This window comes from Rutidosis leptorrhynchoides, chromosome 4 (assembly GCF_046630445.1).
Source record: "Rutidosis leptorrhynchoides isolate AG116_Rl617_1_P2 chromosome 4, CSIRO_AGI_Rlap_v1, whole genome shotgun sequence".
NCBI classification, from domain to species: Eukaryota; Viridiplantae; Streptophyta; class Magnoliopsida; order Asterales; family Asteraceae; genus Rutidosis; species Rutidosis leptorrhynchoides.
The window spans coordinates 151,989,463-152,011,622 of NC_092336.1; the positions used below are offsets into that span (position 1 = coordinate 151,989,463).

A 22,160-nucleotide genomic window follows, 5' to 3' on the forward strand; every position below is an offset into this window, starting at 1 on the left:
CATCAGGAAGAGCATACATAAGCGTTACGGTTCAACTTTAAGGTAACAAACAACGAGGCAGAGTATGAAGCGCTATTGGCTGGGATGCGTATAGCTCAAGAATTAGGAGTGAAGAAACTGCAAGCTTATGTGGATTCGCAGCTAGTCGCCAATCAGATAAACGGCACATTTGACGCCAATGACAAATCTATGCAATCATACCTGGCTCTGGTCCGCTCTCTAGCCGATACATTCGTTGACTTCAGGATCAGCCAAATCCCTAGGAGCCAGAACAAGCAGGCGGATGTACTCAGTAAACTGGCGGCCCTCGCCTTCAATCACCTGGAAAAGAAAATATTAGTAGAGCAAGTCTTCACGAAGTCCACAGAGCCAGAAACCACGATTGCGTCTGTTGAAGAAGAAGAAGCGACTTGGATTACAGATATCATAGAGTTCCTACGAACTGGATCTTTGCCCGAAGGAGATAAAGAAACAATGAAGATCAGGGTTAAAGCGCCAAATTACGAATTGCGAGGAGAAATTTTATATCGAAAGTCTTATTTTTGGCGCATCCCTGCGCTGTGTAGGACCTAAAGAAGCTGCTATGATTATCGATGAGGTTCATAAGGGATCCTACGGGTTGCATTTCGGGTGGAGGACAGTTACCGAGAGGATTAAGCGACTAGGGTATTATTGACCCAGAATGTACGCTGACACAGCTGAAAGGATAAGAGTTTGCCAGGAGTGCCAGTTGCACGCACCCATTAGCAGAGCGCCTCAACACCCTATGATACCTATCATATCGCCGTAGCCATTCTGCAAATGGGCTATCGACATAGTGGGACCTTTCCCAAAGGGCGCGGGAAACGCTGAATACCTGGTGGTCGCTATCGACTTCTTCACCAAATGGGTGGAAGCAAAGCCACTGCGCACTATCACCAGTAAGCAAGTTAGAGATTTTTTCTGGGAAAGCATCGTATTCAGTTTCGGCGTGCCTAACGAGATTGTTAGCGATAATGGTACACAATTTGAAGGCAACCCCTTTCGCAGCTGGTGTCAGGATTTGAATATCAAACAACGCTTCACCTCCGTTGCGCACCCTCAGGCCAATGGTCAATGTGAGGTTACGAACAGAGATATCGTACACGCCATCAAAGCAAGGTTGGGGATGAAGCGCAGTGGATGGGTGGATGAGTTACCAAAAGTCCTATGGGCACACAGAACGACGCACAAGAACAGCACAGGAGAGACACTGTTCAGTTTGGTATACGGTTCAGATGCAGTAATCCCAGCGGAGATAACAGTTCCAACAGAAAGAATTTTGTCATACAGCGAAGGCGAAAACGACGAAAGGTTGCGCACTAACCTAAACTACGCGGAGGAACGCATGGAAATGGCAGCAATCCGAGAAGCCACTAACAAGCAGCGCATTGCAAAATATTACGACAAGCGCGTAAGGGCAAGAACTTACAAAGTGGGAGACCTTGTGTGGCGCGACAACCAAGCAAGCAGGGCCCAAAACACTGGAAAGTTAGGGCCAAATTGGGAAGGACCTTACAAGGTCATTGGGATCAGTAACACTGGAACTTACAAACTGGCAGAGCTTAAGGGAAATTCAATCAAGCGGACCTGACATGCTACCGCGCTTAAAAAATGCTACATGTAATATAGAAAATAGGAGACTTGATCAATCACCTACTTTGTCTAGACTTGTATGTAATTACTAAACAACGCGCCTTTGTAGGTCGACCGTGTACTGCACTATTGTAAACTCGTTTTTCAATTATATTAAAGCATTAAGTCATTTTCGGTTACGATTTCATGTGCCTCTCAGAGCTGAATAGCTTTATGATTTGAACTGCACGCGCACAGTAAAATACTAGCGCGTTTCTACCTACTTAAGGGATGACTGACTTTCCCTAGCTCCCGCGCAGTAGAATTCTGTTTGGCGACAGACTAGACTTATTACCGGAGAGCGACGGTCATTGGGTTGACCTAGTTCCACCCGAGCAGACCTAGGGATATGCAAGTCATGACTATAAACAAAAAAGCGTTGGTCGCACTTGACCACAGTCCCAAACTAACGTTTGGAAGACTCTTCGACGCGACTACGAGCGCGCGATCCAAATGTGTGTTGAGTGCACATCAACACACATGAAGGTTAGCGACGGCACGCCAAGAGTATAAAACAATAATAATTACCAGTAATGAAACAAGAATATGAGCAGTAAGTGCATCACAAGCTTACATCGCGATAATACATTTTCCATTTATTGCGAAAAATACACTTAGTACAAAATGTTACACGCGTCGTGACACATTATGACATTACAAAGCAAAATTACAACTTAGAATCTATCAACTCTCGCGCCGACACTCGCGGGTTGCGTAACGACTCCTCAAGCCGGGGAATAGGGATGTGGTGTAGCGCTCTGCAGGCCTCCCTAGCAACTTTTCGCGCTCCAGTAATGAGGCAGTCTCGGATAGCTTTGGGAAGAATAGTGGGCACCTGAATATGTTCCTTTACGATATCCCAAAAGTGAAGACGCTCGACATCCTGTATAGCTTTTAAAGCGCTCTCATAATGATCATTTACGGCAGCGCTATTTAAAGCATGATCCACTATACGAGGAAGATCTGCCTTTGGCACCTCAAACTCGTGAGCAGCCGACCTCGTTCGCTGCTCCGACTCGGCGCATTGTGCGCGTAGCACACGAATAGTTTCCTCGTTATCGCTATTCTAAAGGTTAGCGCGATCTAGCCTGAATATTTTTATTTGCCTGCTGCGCCTTATCAAGCTTGCCGCAAAGGCGCATTATGGTAGCCCACATCATGGAGAATTCATCGTCGGAAGACTCATTGCTCGGCATGGGGCTCTGGACGTTCTTACCCTTACAAGAGCCCGCCGAGTTCGGGCACTGCCTTTCAATAGAAGAGTCACTATCGATCTGAATGGGAGATGGATGAGGTCCATCCCTGCTCCCTCTCGCATTACTACCACGCCCGTCATCTGTATGGGAATAATGACAAGTTAATAATACCGAAGTATGTAACAAAGGAGGTACGCAACATACCAGTGCGAGCGCGCTTTGTTGGGGGAGAAACAGCAGATCTTTTGCGCTTCTTCGAAGCAGGCGCGCCACAATGTGGCGGAACAAGTTTCCCGCGAGGACATCGCTTGGGCAGGTTCGCATACTGTGCCGCAATCTTCTTCTTTTTCTTCCTGCGTGAGGGGCCAGAAGTAAAAGCCGCGGCGACTGGACGCTTTGTGGAAAAACCTTTGCCCAAGGGCATACGATCAACCACTACAGAAGTGGAGGAAGAGAAATCGAGGTACTCAAAGAAGGAAATCGCTGCCAACAAAGGGTAGAAGCGTTAAGGAAGGTATAGAATAAAAGAAGGTAAAAAGCTCTGCATAGCTTGCAAATGGCGACTGAAGTGGGGATAGTTGTTAGGATTTGGCCAATGTTTGGATATCTCACCAGCATACAGCACACTGTTGCTATACGCACGCAAGGGAAGCGCGCGACCTACGCACTTATCCAACATTGACTTTTCACTTGAACTTAAAGGTGGCGCCATATTTAAGCTATCGTCAAAACAATATTGCCAAGAACTCACATTGGAGAACTCTAACGGAATGAAGGTGTCATTCACGAAGAAGTAACGCTCTTTCCAGTCGCGCAGATTCTCCTCCGATGGCTCGCCGGTAAATCGAACATTGTCACGGAAAGAGAACCAACCTGTGTCGAGCCGTTCAAACGAAAATATGTTCTTGAACAAATTCACCGTAGGAATAAAGTCATGCGTCCTGCACCACATCTGAAAAACAACATGGCGGCAGGCGCTGTCAGGATCCAACTGACCCACGCCAATGTTAAAATGAGAAAGCACGCGCAAGATGAAATTTGTAGGCGGAATGCGCATATTTCCCCGCTCAAAAACTACACTATAAATGGCCAATTTCCCGTTAGGAGCACGGTTGGCTCGGTCTAAACGTCCAGGAACGGCGGGCGACAGGGATCTCATAGGAGGATAACGCTTTGAGATATGCGCTACGTATTCGGAAGATATGGATGAAGGAATAGAGCCAATGTTGGAAAAATCAGCGCGATAAGCCATGTCAGAGAGAGAAGAGATAGAAAAGTGAAAAATGAATAAAGAACGTTCTATTTATAGAAGGGGAAGAGACGGCCATAATGGATCTTGACCGTACACGTGTCAGAAGACAACTAAAGGAGAGAATTTAATGCAATGTGACAGGTGACGTGATGGCTGTCACGTCACACCTGTCATGAAATTAATAGTAGTTGAGTTCGACACCATGCGCAATACTTGCGCATAATATCGAACTGGGGGGATTTAATGATACGCATACCCGATTGGCTCGTTGCGCATCAAACTTGCACCATATGCATATCCCTGCGCTATAGCACTTCTGGCGCAAGTAAATGTGCGCTAGGGGGCGCCAGCTTGATGATGGCGCGCTGCCTAAAGATGACGTGTCCCGTACTTACCACGATCTCTGTACAAAGGCCGACAGCCGGCGAAAAAGGTAATAGTACTGTTCCCTGGTCCCCTCCACGAAATAACCAGGTAGTGCAGACAAGAAAGCAACATGAAACACGTGACTCCAATGAACGGACAGCACTGTAGCTATAAATAACGGACTCGAATCACAAGGCAAGGGGTTGGTTTTTTGGGAAGCTACACACATACTATTTTTAGTATATTCGTACGGACCAGTTGCGCTGTCTATACAGCGCCTCCCTCACCCGCGCTACCGGACTCATAGCATTACACTAGACATTCTGGATATACAAGTAACGTTCCTCGAACATAAATCCTACAACTTAGCGCGAGCCATCGATGACCGGACTACCCGCCGATGGTGGGTCTACGTTTAACCACCCCTGTTGAGATCATCATCTCGCAAGGGGTTATTCACGGTACTCCGGACTGGAGAGTTAAACTCAATTGACCCTTAAATCCCCTCTTAATGATGTCAAGCATGGACTGAACCCGACCCGATTATTCTATGCTTGATCAATATAATTAAAATGAGATGTATTATTTTAGAATAGCAGACACACACATTCCTTTTGTTCACGGCGGGACTCAAACTCACAACTATAAAGTTGACGAGTTTCATCGATATGGCTAGACTAAAAGCTCTTTTGTAATTAAATGTGTTACGTTCTTTATATATATATATATATATATATATATATATATATATATATATATATATATATATATATATATATATATATATATATATATATATATATACTAGTAAGTCTTATGCCTTGCATACGCACGGCCCATATTGCGATTTACTCCTATGTATCAATTCCTCTGTTAGTCGTCTCCACATCTCCACAGTTAAGTCTTGTACCAGCTGCTTGCATTCTTTTGGTCTCACAAAAAATTCACTTGCTCAAGTTTCTCCAAGTCATTAGCACTGCCATAACATAAAAGTATAGAGTGGATATGTTGTATAACTTTGTAAAAACATATTCTCCACCATTTTGTCTTACAAAAAATTAGAAAGTAAAAAAGACAATCTAAAAATCAAAAGTAGTAAAACATCTTTGGTACACCAGAGTATGAAAAGAGACAATTACAGCAGAGTAGTAGCATTACACAAACATACACTAAGAATGCTCAAACTGCCACCTCTTTTAATGTCTCCATAACTTGAAGGGGTCATTTAGAAGATATTTTTAATCTACACTTATTTGTACTTCACAAATATATACTTAAATCAAGCCACACTTAACCATCAAGTAACTACTCTGTAATTGAGTTACTCTCTACGATCATAAGAAATACAATTTGGTCAGGAAAATGGTTAAACAAGAGCGCCTTATTATTTGTCATATATATGTCAGACCAATGCACAAATTAATGGATATAACCATCTACATCATTTCGTTGATTTTCTCATCAATATTATTGAATCCTACATGACGCATCTTGCTTATGCAAATTTTGAGTTGCCGGATGTAAGTTGTTTAACGTCAACCCAACAGATATCATATCGACAACGAATCTGCTCAGCCCAAGAAAGCAACCCAAGCAATAAACGAGTGAGGAGAGCATTACCTTGAGGGAAAACTGAAAGCTGAGTGGATGATATTAAGTAAGCCTGTAATTTATCCAACGACTGCAAATATAACCTCGGAAGATGTATTGAACCAACCCTTCCTTGCCACTCCATTCTATCGAATTAACCCAGCATCTATTTGTAACAAAATGGCAAAACAAGATATAGAAGCTTTTAATAACTGATCAGCAAAATACTCAAAAAAATTTACTCCAAAAAATGAGCCCAGAGAACACTAACCGAGCCAACAAACTTGTAGAGCCATATGTGCTTTAAACCCACAAATATACATTTTGTACAGCCATTCCTATATATATATGTATATATAGATAAAAAATATGCAATAATTAGAATAATAATAATAATAATAATTAGTAACCTTTTTCTCAGCACAAATCTCCAAAGTAACCTGATCTCTTTCATTCAAATCATCATAATCATCATCAAACAAACAACGAATTCCATGGTTTACAATTCAAATAACAAAAACAAAACCTAATTAAACAAATAATAAAAGTAAATTCTGTAACTACAATGAAATCAATTAGTCAAAAACAACTGAACCGAAAGAATGACGCAAAATTGAATTTATACATAAATAGTCATCACTCATCAGTTGTCATTGATATGAAGCATATCGTAAACAAGAAGTCAAGAAGCTAACTCCAAGAATATCTTTTTATGAAGGAAGTCCCAGTAAAATTCCAATAGTACCCCTGCTATAATGGATTTGTTTTGTCGATCATGGGCGGCTGCCTTCAAGAAATGGAGATGGGCTAGCCACCCATAGGCCCAAAAGGAAGAATAGGAAGAATGAAGTGCCACGTGGCATCTAATAGAAGTGCTACATGAAAAACACCCCTTTCCTTATAAGATATAGACTAGTTAATGACCCGTGATTACACGGGTTTGTGAAAAGAATTCTTTTTAAGATCATCTGTTACTGCGTAATCCTTAATATATTAGCAATAGACATGGTGACATGAACTTAGAAGATGGTAAAAAAAACAAATATATACATGAATCAAAGAAATAACAAATATATAATGCCATTGAATATATCAATAATATATCCATTAAAGAGGGATAATAATATATCCATTAAAGAGGAATAGTGATATAAAACAAAACATATATGCAAGTCTTCAGGTCTTCTCTTCTGATCTTTCTATCTCTTCCATCTTCAAACCTAAACTACCATTCTTGATCAAACCATAACTTCCAGAATGACCCAAAACCTTGAATTTGGTGAAACTGGTCAACTGGTCTTGGATGCTTATAATTTCACATTCATCACTTTGATCAAAAAGTTAAATTACAATCAGCTTAAGAAGTTATTGAATCAACCTTCAGCCAACAGAAGCAAAAGACAATGTTATGATCTCACCAAAAATGAGCAACTATTTACTATAAATATGGCATGGGACATCTTAGAGCCTTTTTTTAGATCATGTCATTCCATTTCACTTGTTTATACCACGATAACCATTTTACCACAATCAACTTCTTTCAAGGAATGTGCTACCTCTACAAACCTTGTTTTATTATTGTTTTAACCCTTAAAAATAAATTTCAGAGATGTACTTGACTATTGTGCCTAACAAAAAATAATACTTGGACATTATTAACCATCAACACTCATGCGTATCATAAGCAACACTTTATAAATGCATAACATTACTGATAGCTAATAAGTTGACCACATTTTAACAAATTCATACCATACAACAGCATATCTCTCTGAAATTTCATCGAACACCTCTCATGCACTTTCATAATCACTATATAGCGTTAAGTTGTGAAGTATGCAACTGATCCAAATCAAAAGATTATGAAATCTGCGATTAGAAACAGAAAATCAACAATCTATAATTATTTATATGATTATAAGCCATAACAAAGAAAAGAAATTGTTAAAAAAACCGTGACAAAAATTGTAAACCAACTAACCATCATATAAATCAAAAAAGAAAAAATAATCCATGAGTACCTTCGTGTAATAAGCTGCCTAGTTCCATGCTTTCCATGAACCTTTGTAGAGCTATAAATTCCTTCACCATTAACTGCAGACTACGATATACGTATATTTACTACTACTTAATAAACAGTTAACCATAAGCAAAAAAATCAAGCCAAAGTTATTTCAAACTAAATAAACTTACTTGAATTAAAGAACATACACATAAAAGAAATGTATATAAGACTCCAGAAACAAAGCAAAAGTTACTGATCCAGGAACAAAATCGTAAATAAGACTCCAAGAACCATATAAGTAGATCCATAATTGTAATATGTAAAATAGAAGCAAAATCGTAAATAAGACTCCGGGAACAAAACAAAAGTTACAGTCTTACTAACCCAGTAAGAAATACATTACTTTTTTGCACTTTTTTATTGTCTAAGTCATCCACAACTACAAATGCACAATTATCATCATAAGTTCATAACACAGATAAATTTAGAATAATAAATTAATCTCTCAACATTAAAATAGACTATCAAAACGTCAGCGAAGCTTTCAATGTAGTGATATATTTGTGCAAGCCAGATTACATACATACTACTGATATTTGATTTCTAGAAAGGTGATGAACACTTGTTTTTTAAATATCTAATAATGGACTCCAGTTCAACTAATTAGGTCAATAATTGACTACAAATTTCATTTTGTAGGACTACCACTGGCGAAAATAATGGGGCAGGGGGCTCGCTCCCAGTGAATTTTTTTTTCAATGATAAAATTTTAGGTTTTTCGACTTTACCCCGGTGAATTTTTTTTTTGCCCCAAAACCAACATATTTTGCCCCAAAACCTACATATTTTGCCCAAAAACCTTTGAATTTTGCCCAAAATTCTTCAACTTTTGCCCCAAAACCTTCAAATTTTGCCAAAAAACCTTCATTTGCCCAAAAACCTCAATTTTTGCCCCAAAACCTCCATATTTTGTCCGAAAAATTGCTACGGTTTTAAATGTTTTTTTGCCCCCGGTGAAAAAAATTCTAGTTCCGCCCTGAGGACTACCATTATACCAAATTAACAACTTTAAACTTGCTTGAATGTTTAGTCCCAACACATATCTAACCATCATAATAACAATAGTGTTTGATTTGTAGCCAAGTTTCATTTGTCCCATGTTGTCATTCTAAGAATCTGGACATCTTGATTTGAAAGTCCAAGATAAAAAGTTCTAGTATGAAATATAAAATCAAGTTTTTAACAATCTATCTATGTCACTTCAATGCACATCTCAAACAAAACAATAGGCTAACATGATACATTCTCAGCTATTGTTTAAATCACAGTGGAAATAAAATACATATACTTTAGTTTAAATTATCCAACAAAATTGAAGTAACTTTGTAACAGAATTTGTACCTTGGAAATTCAGTTCTTTAAGACATTTCATCAAACACCTTTCATGCACTTTCATAATCACTATTTTTCTTTAACTCGTTACACCTGCATTAATCTAATCCGAATAAAAAGAGAGACAAAAACTATAAATTTGTAGGAAGAAAAAAACTTGACAACTGTCGTAGTGTCGTTATAATCCGAATCCACAATTAGCAACTATCAGTTTAATAAAATAAAAGTGCATGAAATAAGTATGGGTGTTATCATCTTCTATCTTCACATGTGCACTACACCACACTATCTATGTTCTTCAAATCCATTCCAAATCTACATTTTTCATAATACATTATACATTAAAAGTGAAGAAAAGTTTTTTAAAAACACAGAGATAAAAAAAAAGAAACTTACAAAGAAAAAATAAGAGGAAGAGATAAATCCAGCAGCAAGGTTAGCGAGACTATCACCGAGTATTATGATTCTTCGAATTCAAATATGTCAGAAGGTAATTGAAGCTAATTGGGAGAAATAAGGTGAAACAATTGTGAAACAATCTTAAATATTGTGAACCAATTCATCTGGTGTAAGGCAATACGTTTCCAAAGCAATTTTTAATTTTTAATTGTATAAATACTTCGTATTATTTTATTACAGTATTAATAACAAAATAATAAATTTTATTAAATATTACATCATTAAATTGGCAGTTTACAACCTTTAAAACACATGTTACAATCCTATTAAGCACATGATGATCTCAACATCAACTCTCTTTTACTATTAGAAGATAGAATAGATTTTAAAAACAAATAAGCAACAAAACGACAATGAAGAAAAGAAGATTGAAAAAGAAGATGAAGAGCCTGATGGGAGAAGATTTGATGAATTACTTAAGGGAACTTTAAATTACTTAAGGGAACTTTCAATTCCATCACATATTTAAATTTAAATTTATATTATAGTGGACCAATAATTGAAGATGAGTGTTTAAAAAGTCATGAGGTTTTCTAGAAAGCAGGCGACATGTGTGCATGGATAACAACATGCAATCTTCCTACTTCCCATGTAAATCTTTCTCTATTCAATACAGATTAAAAAATCGACAGAATTAATTAAGTATTTATTTATTTTTATTTATTTATTACTCTAAATATATATCTTCAAACAATAAAACAAATTTTAAAAATGACATCATCAAGGTATTAAAACGTATCAGCATAACGTGCCATGTCAGCAATAGTGATGTCAACAACATCACCAAATTATATATAAGTAATATATATATATATATATATATATATATATATATATATATATATATATATTGGTAGGATCAAGAGGGAAGTAACTAATCGGGGGGAAACGGAGGGAAGCAAAAACTTTTTTTTCTTTCATTTTTTGAAAAAACTTTGTTCACGAACATTATAGATGAGATGCAAATATGAACATTTAGTAGAGACACTTTGTGATAAATGTTTTTATTTTGGCGGGAAAACGCTCGAAGAAGTAATATATAACAATTATCGTGTTTTTCGAGCGTATGTTGAGGTTTTAGCTATTGGGATTTAGATATTAGGGTTTATAGGGTTTAGATATTAGGAATTAGAAATTTAGGGTTTAGGGTTTAGATTTAGGGTTTAGATTTAGGATTTAGATTGAGTTTTTAACACGAACGGTTTAGAGTTTAGGGTTTAGGGTTTGGTGTTTTGGGTTTATGGAATAACTCCAAAATACCAAACCCTACCCAAAACACCAAACCCTAAACCCTAAAATCTAAACTCTAAACCCTAAACCCTAAACTCTAAATCGGGCTAAATTTTACTTCACAAAACATGAAAAAAAAACGTTCATATTCTTCACCAACATTATTATCTTGAATGTTATTTTTGTCGATCGTTTTCCCGCCTAAATAATAACATTCATCACGAAGTGTCTCTTCTAAATGTTCATATTTTTGTGTGATCTTGATGCCTTAAAAAAATTCCAAAAAAACGAAATTTTTTTTTGCTTTCCCCCATTTCCCCCCGATCGGTTACTTCCCCATTGATCCTGCCTATATATATATATATATATATATATATATATATATATATATATATATATATATATATATATATATATATATATATATATCAAGGGATAAGTGGTATTTTTGGGATAAAGGGATAAGTAAAATGAGATTTTTATATCTTTTACATTAGAGTTCCAATTTAAAAATAAAAAATTTACATGACTGACATTGTGTAGATTCATAATTTTTTTTTTTAACATGAGCTTAAAATGCATGTGATATATGTTAACGTGTTTTGAGGTTTTTTTGAGTTTTTTTTAGGATTTAACCCGATTTTGAGTTTAGGGTTTAGGGGTTAGGGTTTAGGGTTCGGGGTTTTTGGGTTTACTCCGTAAACCCTAAACCCTAGACCCTAAACTCTAAATCATTCGTATTAAAAACTCGTTCTAAAAGCCTAATTTCTAAACCCTAAACCCTAATTTCTAAACCCTAATTACTAAACCTTAATTAGGGGATAAGTAAATTTTGATAAGTATCACTATCACTATTATTATATATTAAAAGAGAGTCTAGATTAGCTAATAAATGTTTTCAAAACCCTTTTAATTACCATTAGATTAGAAAATTACATTATAATACCCCTTTATCTAACGGTCCTTAATCATCCACTAAAAAAATTAGCTAATAAATCAATTATTTACACTTATCATAATACCCTAACAATTCTAAAACACACGGGAGAGAATAATGAAATAGGAGTTTCAGGATCGCCACATTCAAACAACAACCAAAACCCTAATTCTCTCCCACAAGATGTTGATCGATTTAAGCATGAAATCTAATTATTTTCTTTCTACCAACTGATGTATCATTATTCATCCTCTTCTTCCTGTAGCAACTGGCATCACCTGCTTCCAGTATCCACTCTTAACGAATTGAGCAATCGACAACAGCTTCTTACACTACCTTATAGATACCGGTCTGGAAGATGACAGGTGGTGTTTGCAAATTGATAATTTTTAATACTAAAGCGGCCTTTTTATCAATAAATTTATATTCACTATTAGGGTTTGTTTCTGTTTATCGTGTAATTTGTTATGTTTTTAATACAATCTTGTCTGACTTACAATTAATCGCTGTTTGTTTATTATTATTGCTATTATTATTGATTATTGATTACTGCTTTTGAGGTTAACCTTCTCATTGATATATTATGTATGTAAATTGATATTATGTGTTTAGCCTTCCAGGTTTCCAGTTTTCATATGTTCTTCGCCAAACACACACCAAAAAATTACGGGTAATTCTTTTTAAGTTAAAATTACATGCTTCGTTTCTCATCTTTACTTGAGTTGTTAAACACAATTGTAACGATATTAGTTGTTAGATTATTTATCTCTATGAATATATAAATTATGATTCCAAATAATCGAGGTCACTGTTCAAGTTGGAGAAATTGATGTTAATCCTTGACTTTTATATGGTTTGTAATTACTACGTAATACGTATAATGTAGGTTGGAAATCATCAAATCAAGAATTACATGCTTCTTGCTCAGACATGCTGAGATGTATAACCATACAATATAAGTCAGACATAGTTAGGTACGTTGAATTTTATATCTGATGGGTTAATTTGGAAATTGAAACTTAGCTAAAAATGAAATGTGTCAAATGGGTTGACCAGGTCGGTTAGAAAGGTAAAGTGTTGTCTATAGCTTAAAGCTCATAAAAGGGTTTATTAGGAAAAAATTAATATGAAATCACAATAAGTTCAAGGTCAAATCGGTTGAACAAGTGAAACGGGTCAAACCAAAGAATGGACGGTATTAGTTCAATTTGTAGGGTTTATATGGTCGGATCATCCGTATAAGTGCAGAGAATGGACGATACCTTGCATGAAGTTAATAATTAGGTGCTTAACTTGTTTTTTACATCTTTTCAAAGTCAAGGCACCACTTTTAGCTACTTAGCGAGCGTCAAATATTATTTATTTTTATGTTTTCTTAACATTGTAGAGGTAACGATGAGAAGTCGAGGTCTCAAAGAATGCATGTTTATGTTTCATTACTGAAGCAAATCGCTCCGGAGCATCTTTTGGCTACATTTTCTAAGGTATGTGCAGAGATTCTAGCCTCTGTATCTGATGGTATGCTCAAGATTGAAGATGTTACCTGCCAGTCTATTCTATAGGTAATTGAGCCACAAGTATTAGGTGTAAATATGTTGCAGATAAATTATAATCTCTTATTAGAACTAATTTTAGGAGCATCCCTTGGATTTGATTTCTCTTGTCACATGAATCATGATTGCCTGTTGAATCTGGAAAGTTGGTACTCGAAAAAGCAGAGTTTAGTGTGAGGTGAGAACTTGAAGGACTTACAGGTATGTTTTGTGTGCAGTGCAAGAATCTAAATATGGAAACCATTATAGATCTCTCTGGCACTAATTTAATAGTATTGCAATATATAGTGAAATGTCCCGTTCATATTGATTATAAACGTTCCATATTAATTGATTTCGTCGCGAGGTTTTGACCTCTATATGAGACGTTTTTTCAAAGACTGCATTCATTTTTAAAACAACCATAACCTTTATTTTATCGATAAAGGTTTAAAAAGCAATACGTAGATTATCAAATAATGATAATCTAAAATATACCGTTTACACACGACCATTACATAATGGTTTACAATAAGAATATATTACATCAAAAATAAGTTTCTTGAATGCAGTTTTTACATAATATCATACAAGCATGGACTCCAAATCTTGTCCTTATTTTAGTATGCAACAGCGGAAGCTCTTAATAATCACCTGAGAATAAACATGCTTAAAACGTCAATAAAAATGTTGGTGAGTTATAGGTTTAACCTATATATTATCAAATCATAATAATAGACCACAAGATTTCATATTTCAATATACATCCGATACATAGAGATAAAATTCATTAATATGGTGAACACCTGGTAACCGATATTAACAAGATGCATATAAGAATATCCCCTATCATTCCGGAAAATCCTTCGGACATGATAAAAACAACATCGAAGTACTAAAGTTGTTAGGCCCAATAGATCTATCTTTAGGATTCGCGTCAATTAGTAGATCGGTTTACGAATTCGTAGGTTACCAAGCAAAAGGGGCATATTCGGTTTCGATCATTCACCCATATAATGTAGTTTCATTTACTTGTGTCTATTTCATAAAACATTAATAAAATTGCATGTATTCTCATCCCAAAATATTAGTTTTTAAAAGTGGGATTATAACTCACTTTCACAGATTTTTACTTCGTCGGGAAGTAAGACTTGGCCACTGGTCGATTCACGAACCTATGACAAATATGTACATATATATCAAAGTATGTTCAAAATATATTTACAACATTTTTAATACGTTTTAATGTTTTAAGTTTATTAAGTCAGCTGTCCTCGTTAGTACCCTACAACTAGTTGTCCACAATTAGATGTACAGAAATAAATCGATATATATTATCTTGAATCAATCCATGACCCAGTGTATACACGTCTCAGGCTAGATCACAACTCAAAGTATATATATTTTTGGAATCAACCTCAACCCTGTATAGCTAATTCCAACATTACTGTATATAGAGTGTCTATGGTTGTTTCAAATAATATATATACATGGGTCGATATGATATGTCAAAACATTTGCATACGTGTCTATGGTATGCCAAGATTACATTAGAATACATGTATAATACAATATAAGTTAGCTATGATATGATTTGTATAGAATTGTTACAATATTTCCCGTAGCTACAACAATCAAAAAATATACAATCTTGTTTTACCCATAACTTCTTCGTTTTAAATCTGATTTGAGTGAATCAAATTGCTATGGTTTCATATTGAACTCTATTTTATGAATCTAAACATAAAAAGTATAGGTTTATAGTCGGAAAAATAAGTTACAAGTCGTTTTTGTAAAGGTAGTCATTTCAGTCGAAATAACGACGTCTAGATGACCATTTTGGAAAACATACTTCCACTTTGAGTTTAACCATGATTTGTGGATGTAGTTTCATGTTCATAAGAAAAATCATTTTCCCAGAAGAACAACTTTTAAATCAAAGTTTATCATAGTTTTTAATTATCAAACCCAAAACAGCCCGTGGTGTTACTACGACGGTGTATGTCCGGTTTTACGGTGTTTTTCGTGTTTCCAGGTTTTAAATCATTAAGTTAGCATATCATATAGATATAGGACATATGTTTAGTTGATTTTAAAAGTCAAGTTAGAAGGATTAACTTTTGTTTGCGAACAAGTTTAGAATTAACTAAACTATGTTCTAGTGATTTCAAGTTTAAACCTTCGAATAAGATAGCTTTATATGTATGAATCGAATGATTTTATGAACATCATTACTACCTCAAGTTTTTTGGATAAACCTACTAGAAAATAGACAAATGGATCTAGCTTCAAAGGATCCTTGGATGGCTTGAAAGTTCTTGAAGCAGAATCATAACACGAAAACAAGTTCAAGTAAGATCATCACTCGAAATAAGATTGTTATAGTTATAGAAATTGAATCAAAGTTTGAATATGAGTATTACCTTGTATTAGAAAGATATCTTACTGTAAATAAGAAAGATTTCTTGAGGTTGGATGATCACTTAACAAGATTGGAAGTAAGCTAGCAAACTTGGAAGTATTCTTGATTTTATGAAACTAGAACTTATAGAATTTATGAAGAACACTTAGAACTTGAAGATAGAACTTGAGAGAGATCAATTAGATGAAGAAAATTGAAGAATGAAAGTGTTTGTAGGTGTTTTTGGTCGTTGGTATATGGATTAGATATAAAGGATGTGCAATTTTGTTTACATGTAAATAAGTCATGAATGATTACTAATATTTTTGTAATTTTATGATATATTTCATGCTAGTTGCCAAATGATGGTTCCCACATATGTTAGGTGACTCACATGGGCTTCTAAGAGCTAATCATTGGAGTATATATATACCAATAGTACATACATCTAAAAGCTGTGTATTGTACGAGTACGAATACGGGTGCATACGAGTAGAATTGTTGATGAAAATGAATGAGGATGTAATTGTAAGCATTTTTATTAAGTAGAAGTACTTTGATAAGTGTTTTGAAGTCTTTCAAAAGTGTATGAATACATATTAAAACACTACATGTATATACATTTTAACCGAGTCGTTAAGTCATCGTTAGTCGTTACATGTAAATGTTGTTTTGAAACCTTTAGATTAACGGTCTTGTTAAATGTTGTTAACCCAATGTTTATTATATCTAAAGAAATGCTAAATTGTTACATTATCATGATATTATGATATATAATATATCTTAGTATGATATATATACAGTTAAATGTCGTTACAACGATAATCGTTACATATATGTCTCGTTTCGAAATCATTAAGTTAGTAGTCTTATTTTTACATATGTAGTTCATTGTTAATACACTTAATGATATATTTACTTATCATTTATCATGATTATATACTGTAACAATATCTTAAAATGATTCATATTTAATTAGTAAGACGTTGATATAACGATAATCGTTATATATATCGTTCCGAGTTTCTTAATTCAATAAACACAATTTTATGTATATAACTCATTGTTAAAATACCTAATGAGATACTTACTTATCATAATATCATGTTAATTATATATATAATCATATATATGTCATCATATAGTTTTTACAAGTTTTAACGTTCGTGAATCACCGGTCAACTTGGGTGGTCAATTGTCCATATAAAACCTATTTCAATTAATCAAGTCTTAACAAGTTTATTTGCTTAACACGTTGGAAACACTTAATCATGTAAATATAAATTTCATTTAATATAAATAAACATGGAAAAGTTCGGGTCACTACAGTACCTACCCGTTAAATAAATTTCGTCCCGAAATTTTAAGCAGTTGAAGGTGTTGACGTATCTTCTGGAAATAAGTGCGGGTACTTCTTCTTCATCTGATCTTCTCGTTCCCAATTGAACTCGGGTCCTATACGAGAATTCCATCGAACCTTAACAATTGGTATCTTGTTTTGCTTAAGTCTTTTTAACCTCACGATCCATTATTTCGACGGGTTCTTCGACGAATTGAAGTTTTTCGTTGATTTGGATTTCGTCTAACGGAATAGTGAGATCTTCTTTAGCAAAACATTTCTTCAAATTTGAGACGTGGAAAGTGTTATGTACAGCCGCGAGTTGTTGTGGTAATTCAAGTCGGTAAACAACTGGTCCGACACGATCAATAATCTTGAATGGTCCAACATACCTTGGATTTAATTTCCCCCGTTTACCAAATCGAACAACGCCTTTCCAAGGTGCAACTTTAAGCATGACCATCTCTCCAATTTCAAATTCTATATCTTTTCTTTTAACGTCCGCGTAGCTCTTTTGTCTACTTTGGGCGGTTTTCAACCGTTGTTGAATTTGGATGATCTTCTCGGTAGTTTCTTGTATTATCTCCGGACCAGTAATCTGTCTATCCCCCACTTCACTTCAACAAATCGGAGACCTGCACTTTCTACCATAGAGTGCTTCAAACGGCGCCATCTCAGTGCTTGAATGGTAGCTGTTGTTGTAGGAAAATTCTGCTAATGGAAGGTGTCGATCCCAACTATTTCCGAAATCAATAACACATGCTCGTAGCATGTCTTCAAGCATTTGTATCGTCCTTTCGCTCTGCCCATCAGTTTGTGGATGATAAACAGTACTCATGTCTAGACGAGTTCCTAATGCTTGCTGTAATGTCTGCCAGAATCTTGAAATAAATCTGCCATCCCTATCAGAGATAATAGAGATTGGTATTCCATGTCTGGAGACGACTTCCTTCAAATACAGTCGTGCTAACTTCTCCATCTTGTCATCTTCTCTTATTGGCAGGAAGTGTGCTGATTTGGTGAGACGATCAACTATTACCCAAATAGTATCAAAATCACTTGCAGTCCTTGGCAATTTAGTGATGAAATCCATGGTAATGTTTTCCCATTTCCATTCCGGGATTTCAGGTTGTTGAAGTAGACCTGATGGTTTCTGATGCTCAGCTTTGACCTTAGAACACGTCAAACATTCTCCTACGTATTTAGCAACATCGGCTTTCATACCTGGCCACCAAAAATGTTTCTTAAGATCCTTGTACATCTTCCCCGTTCCAGGATGTATTAAGTATCTGGTTTTATGAGCTTCTCTAAGTACCATTTCTCTCATATCTCCAAATTTTGGTACCCAAATTCTTTCAGCCCTATACCGGGTTCCGTCTTCCCGAATATTAAGATGTTTCTCCGATCCTTTGGTTATTTCATCCTTTAAGTTTCCCTCTTTTAAAACTCCTTATTGCGCCTCCTTTATTTGAGTAGTAAGGTTAGTGTAAATCATTATATTCATAGATTTTACACGAATGGGTTCTCTGTCCTTTCTGCTCAAGGCGTCGGCTACCACATTTGCCTTTCCCGGGTGGTAACGAATCTCAAAGTCGTAATCATTCAACAATTCAATCCACCTACGCTGCCTCATATTCAGTTGTTTCTGATTAAATATGTGTTGAAGACTTTTGTGGTCGGTATATATAATACTTTTGACCCCATATAAGTAGTGCCTCCAAGTCTTTAATGCAAAAACAACTGCGCCTAATTCCAAATCATGTGTCGTATAATTCTGTTTGTGAATCTTCAATTGTCTAGACGCATAAGCAATTACTTTCGTTCGTTGCATTAATACACAACCGAGACCTTGCTTTGAGGCATCACAATATATCACAAAATCATCATTTCCTTCAGGTAATGACAATATAGGTGCCGTAGTTAACTTTTTCTTTAACAATTGAAATGCTTTCTCTTGTTCATCTTTCCATTCAAATTTCTTCCCTTTATACGTTAATGCAGTCAAGGGTTTTGCTATTCTGGAAAAGTCTTGGATGAACCTTCTGTAGTAACCAGCTAGTCCTAAAAACTGACGTATGTGTTTCGGAGTTTTCGGGGTTTCCCACTTTTCAACGGTTTCAATCTTTGCTGGATCTACCTGAATACCTTCTTTGTTCAATATGTGACCGAGGAATTGAACTTCTTCCAACCAAAATGCACACTTTGAAAACTTAGCGTACAGTTTTTCTTTTCTCAGCAACTCTAGCACTTTTCTCAAATGTTCTTCGTGCTCTTGATCATTCTTCGAGTAAATAAGTATGTCATCGATAAAAACAATGACAAACTTGTCAAGATATGGCCCACACACTCGGTTCATGAGGTCCATGAACACAGCTGGTGCGTTAGTCAAACCAAACGGCATAACCATAAACTCGCAATGACCGTAACGTGTCCTAAAAGCAGTCTTTGGAATATCATCCTCCTTCACCCGCATTTGATGATATCCAGAACGTAAATCGATCTTTAAATAAATAGACGAGCCTTGTAGTTGATCAAATAAGTCGTCGATTCTCGGTAGTGGGTAGCGGTTCTTGATGGTAAGTTTGTTCAACTCTCGGTAGTCGATACACAACCTAAATGTACCATCTTTCTTCTTGACAAACAAAACAGGAGCTCCACATGGTGATGTGCTTGGTCGAATGAAACCACGCTCTAAAAGTTCCTATAACTGACTTTGTAATTCTTTCATTTCGCTGGGTGCGAGTCTGTATGGAGCACGAGCTATTGGTGCAGCTCCTGGTACAAGGTCTATTTGAAATTCAACGGATCGATGTGGGGGTAATCCCAGTAATTCTTTCGGAAATACATCGGGAAATTCTTTTGCGACGGGAACATCACTGATGTTCTTTTCTTTAGGTTTAACTTCCTCGATGTGTGCTAGAATGATGTAACAACCTTTTCTTATTAGTTTTTGCGCCTTCAAACTACTAATAAGATTTAATTTCGCGTTGTTCTTTTCTCCATACACCATTAAAGGTTTTCCTTTTTCACGCATAATGCGAATCGCGTTTTTGTAACAAACGACCTCTGCTCTCACCTTCTTCAACCAGTCCATGCCAATTATTATATCAAAACTCCCTAACTTGACTGGTATTAAATCAATCTTAGACATATATTATCTGCTGAAATTAATTTACCATTTGCTAATTCGAGTAAAAATTTATTATCCAAAGGCGTCAATGGGAAACTTAATTTAGCACAAAATTCTCTACTCATATTGCTTCTATCCGCACCCGAATCAAATAAAACATAAGCAGATTTATCGTCAATAAGAAACGTACCCGTAACAAGCTCCGGGTCTTCATGTGCTTCTGCCGCATTAATATTAAAAACTCTTTCACGGTCCTGCCCATTAGTATTCCCCTGATTCGTGCAATTTCTAATAATGTGGCCCGATTTTCCACATTTATAACAAACAGGGTTGGTATTACTTGCTCCAACACTATTCGTTTCGGCATTACTTGTTCCGACATTATTTGTTCCTTTGGTTCTGTTAAACTTTGGTCCGTAGACCTCACACTTTGTCTCGCTATGACCATTTCTTTTACACCTGTAGCAAAATGTCGTGAAAAACCCTTGATGATTTTCTTCACACCTATGACATGGCTATTTTTGGTTTTTGTTGCCGTTGTTGTTATTGAGGTTGTTGTTGGGATTGTTATTGTTGTTGAAACGGTTGTTGTAGTTGTTGTTGTTGATGGGATGTTTGTTGTAGTTATTGTTAGGATTGCGGTTATTGTTGCGATTGTTGTTGCGGTTGTTGGGATAGTTGTTGCGATTGTGGTTGTAATTGTTGTTGTTGTTGTACTGGTGACTCTTGTCACCATTTTCCTCCCACTTCCTCTTGAGTTGTTTCGTGTTGGCTTCTTCGGCCACCTGCTCTTTAATTCTTCCCTCAATCTGATTTATGAGTTTATGAGCCATTCGACTTGCCTTCTGTATAGAAGCGGGCTCGTGTGAACTCACATCTTCTTGAATCCTTACTGGTAACCCTTTTACAAACGCGTCGATCTTCTCTTCTTCATCTTCTAATGCTCCCGGACACAATAGGCACAACTCTGTGAATCGTCGTTCATATGTGGTAACGTCAAACCCTTGTGTTTGTAACTCTCTAAGTTCTGCCTTGAATTTATTGACTTCGTTTCTAGGACGGTACTGCTCGTTCATCAATTGCTTGAATGCCGAACACGGTAGTGCGTAAGCAGCATTTTGTCCTACCTGTTCAAGATAGGTGTTCCACCACGTTAACGCAGTACCTGTGAAGGTATGCGTAGCGTACTTAACTTTGTCCTCTTCAGTACACTTACTTATGGCAAACACCGATTCGACTTTCTCGTTCCACCGTTTCAATCCAATTGGTCCTTCGGTTCCTTCAAATTCCAAAGGTTTGCAGGCAGTGAATTCTTTGTAGGAGCATCCTACACGATTTCTTGCGCCGTTAGCTGCATTGCTAGATTCAGAGTTATTGTTGGTATGTAGCGCAGCCTGTACTGCGGCTATGTTTGCAGCAAGAAAGGTACGAAATTCCTCTTCGCTCATATTCATGGTTTGTCGAGTAGTCCGTGCCATTTCCTTCAAAATAGCCAATTGAATCGAGTTAATCATATAGAATATTAAGAGTAGTCAATAGTATTTCGTAGCATAATATGAACTCATTTATAAAAGCTTTTTCTTCATATTAGAGTTTTATAAGTTTAAATTCGGGTACTACCTACCCGTTAAGTTCATACTTAGTAGCTAATATACAATTCAACTACTACAATTCCATA

At 36.1% G+C, this 22,160-nt stretch overlaps 2 long non-coding RNA genes across 2 annotated transcripts; both read right to left on the reverse strand.

The window, feature by feature from the left end:
* Positions 1 to 5,280: 5,280 nt before the first annotated feature.
* LOC139904501 (uncharacterized) lies at positions 5,281 to 6,450 on the reverse strand. The gene is made up of 3 exons (XR_011778843.1): positions 6,329 to 6,450; positions 6,088 to 6,223; positions 5,281 to 5,443 (listed from the first exon to the last, which is right to left on the reverse strand). It is a non-coding gene; the product is annotated as an uncharacterized lncRNA (long non-coding RNA).
* A 692-nt stretch (positions 6,451 to 7,142) lies between these two features.
* Positions 7,143 to 9,956, reverse strand: LOC139845385 (uncharacterized). The gene is made up of 4 exons (XR_011758296.1): positions 9,851 to 9,956; positions 9,464 to 9,769; positions 8,079 to 8,158; positions 7,143 to 7,926 (listed from the first exon to the last, which is right to left on the reverse strand). It is a non-coding gene; the product is annotated as an uncharacterized lncRNA (long non-coding RNA).
* Between the last annotated feature and the right edge of the window lie 12,204 nt (positions 9,957 to 22,160).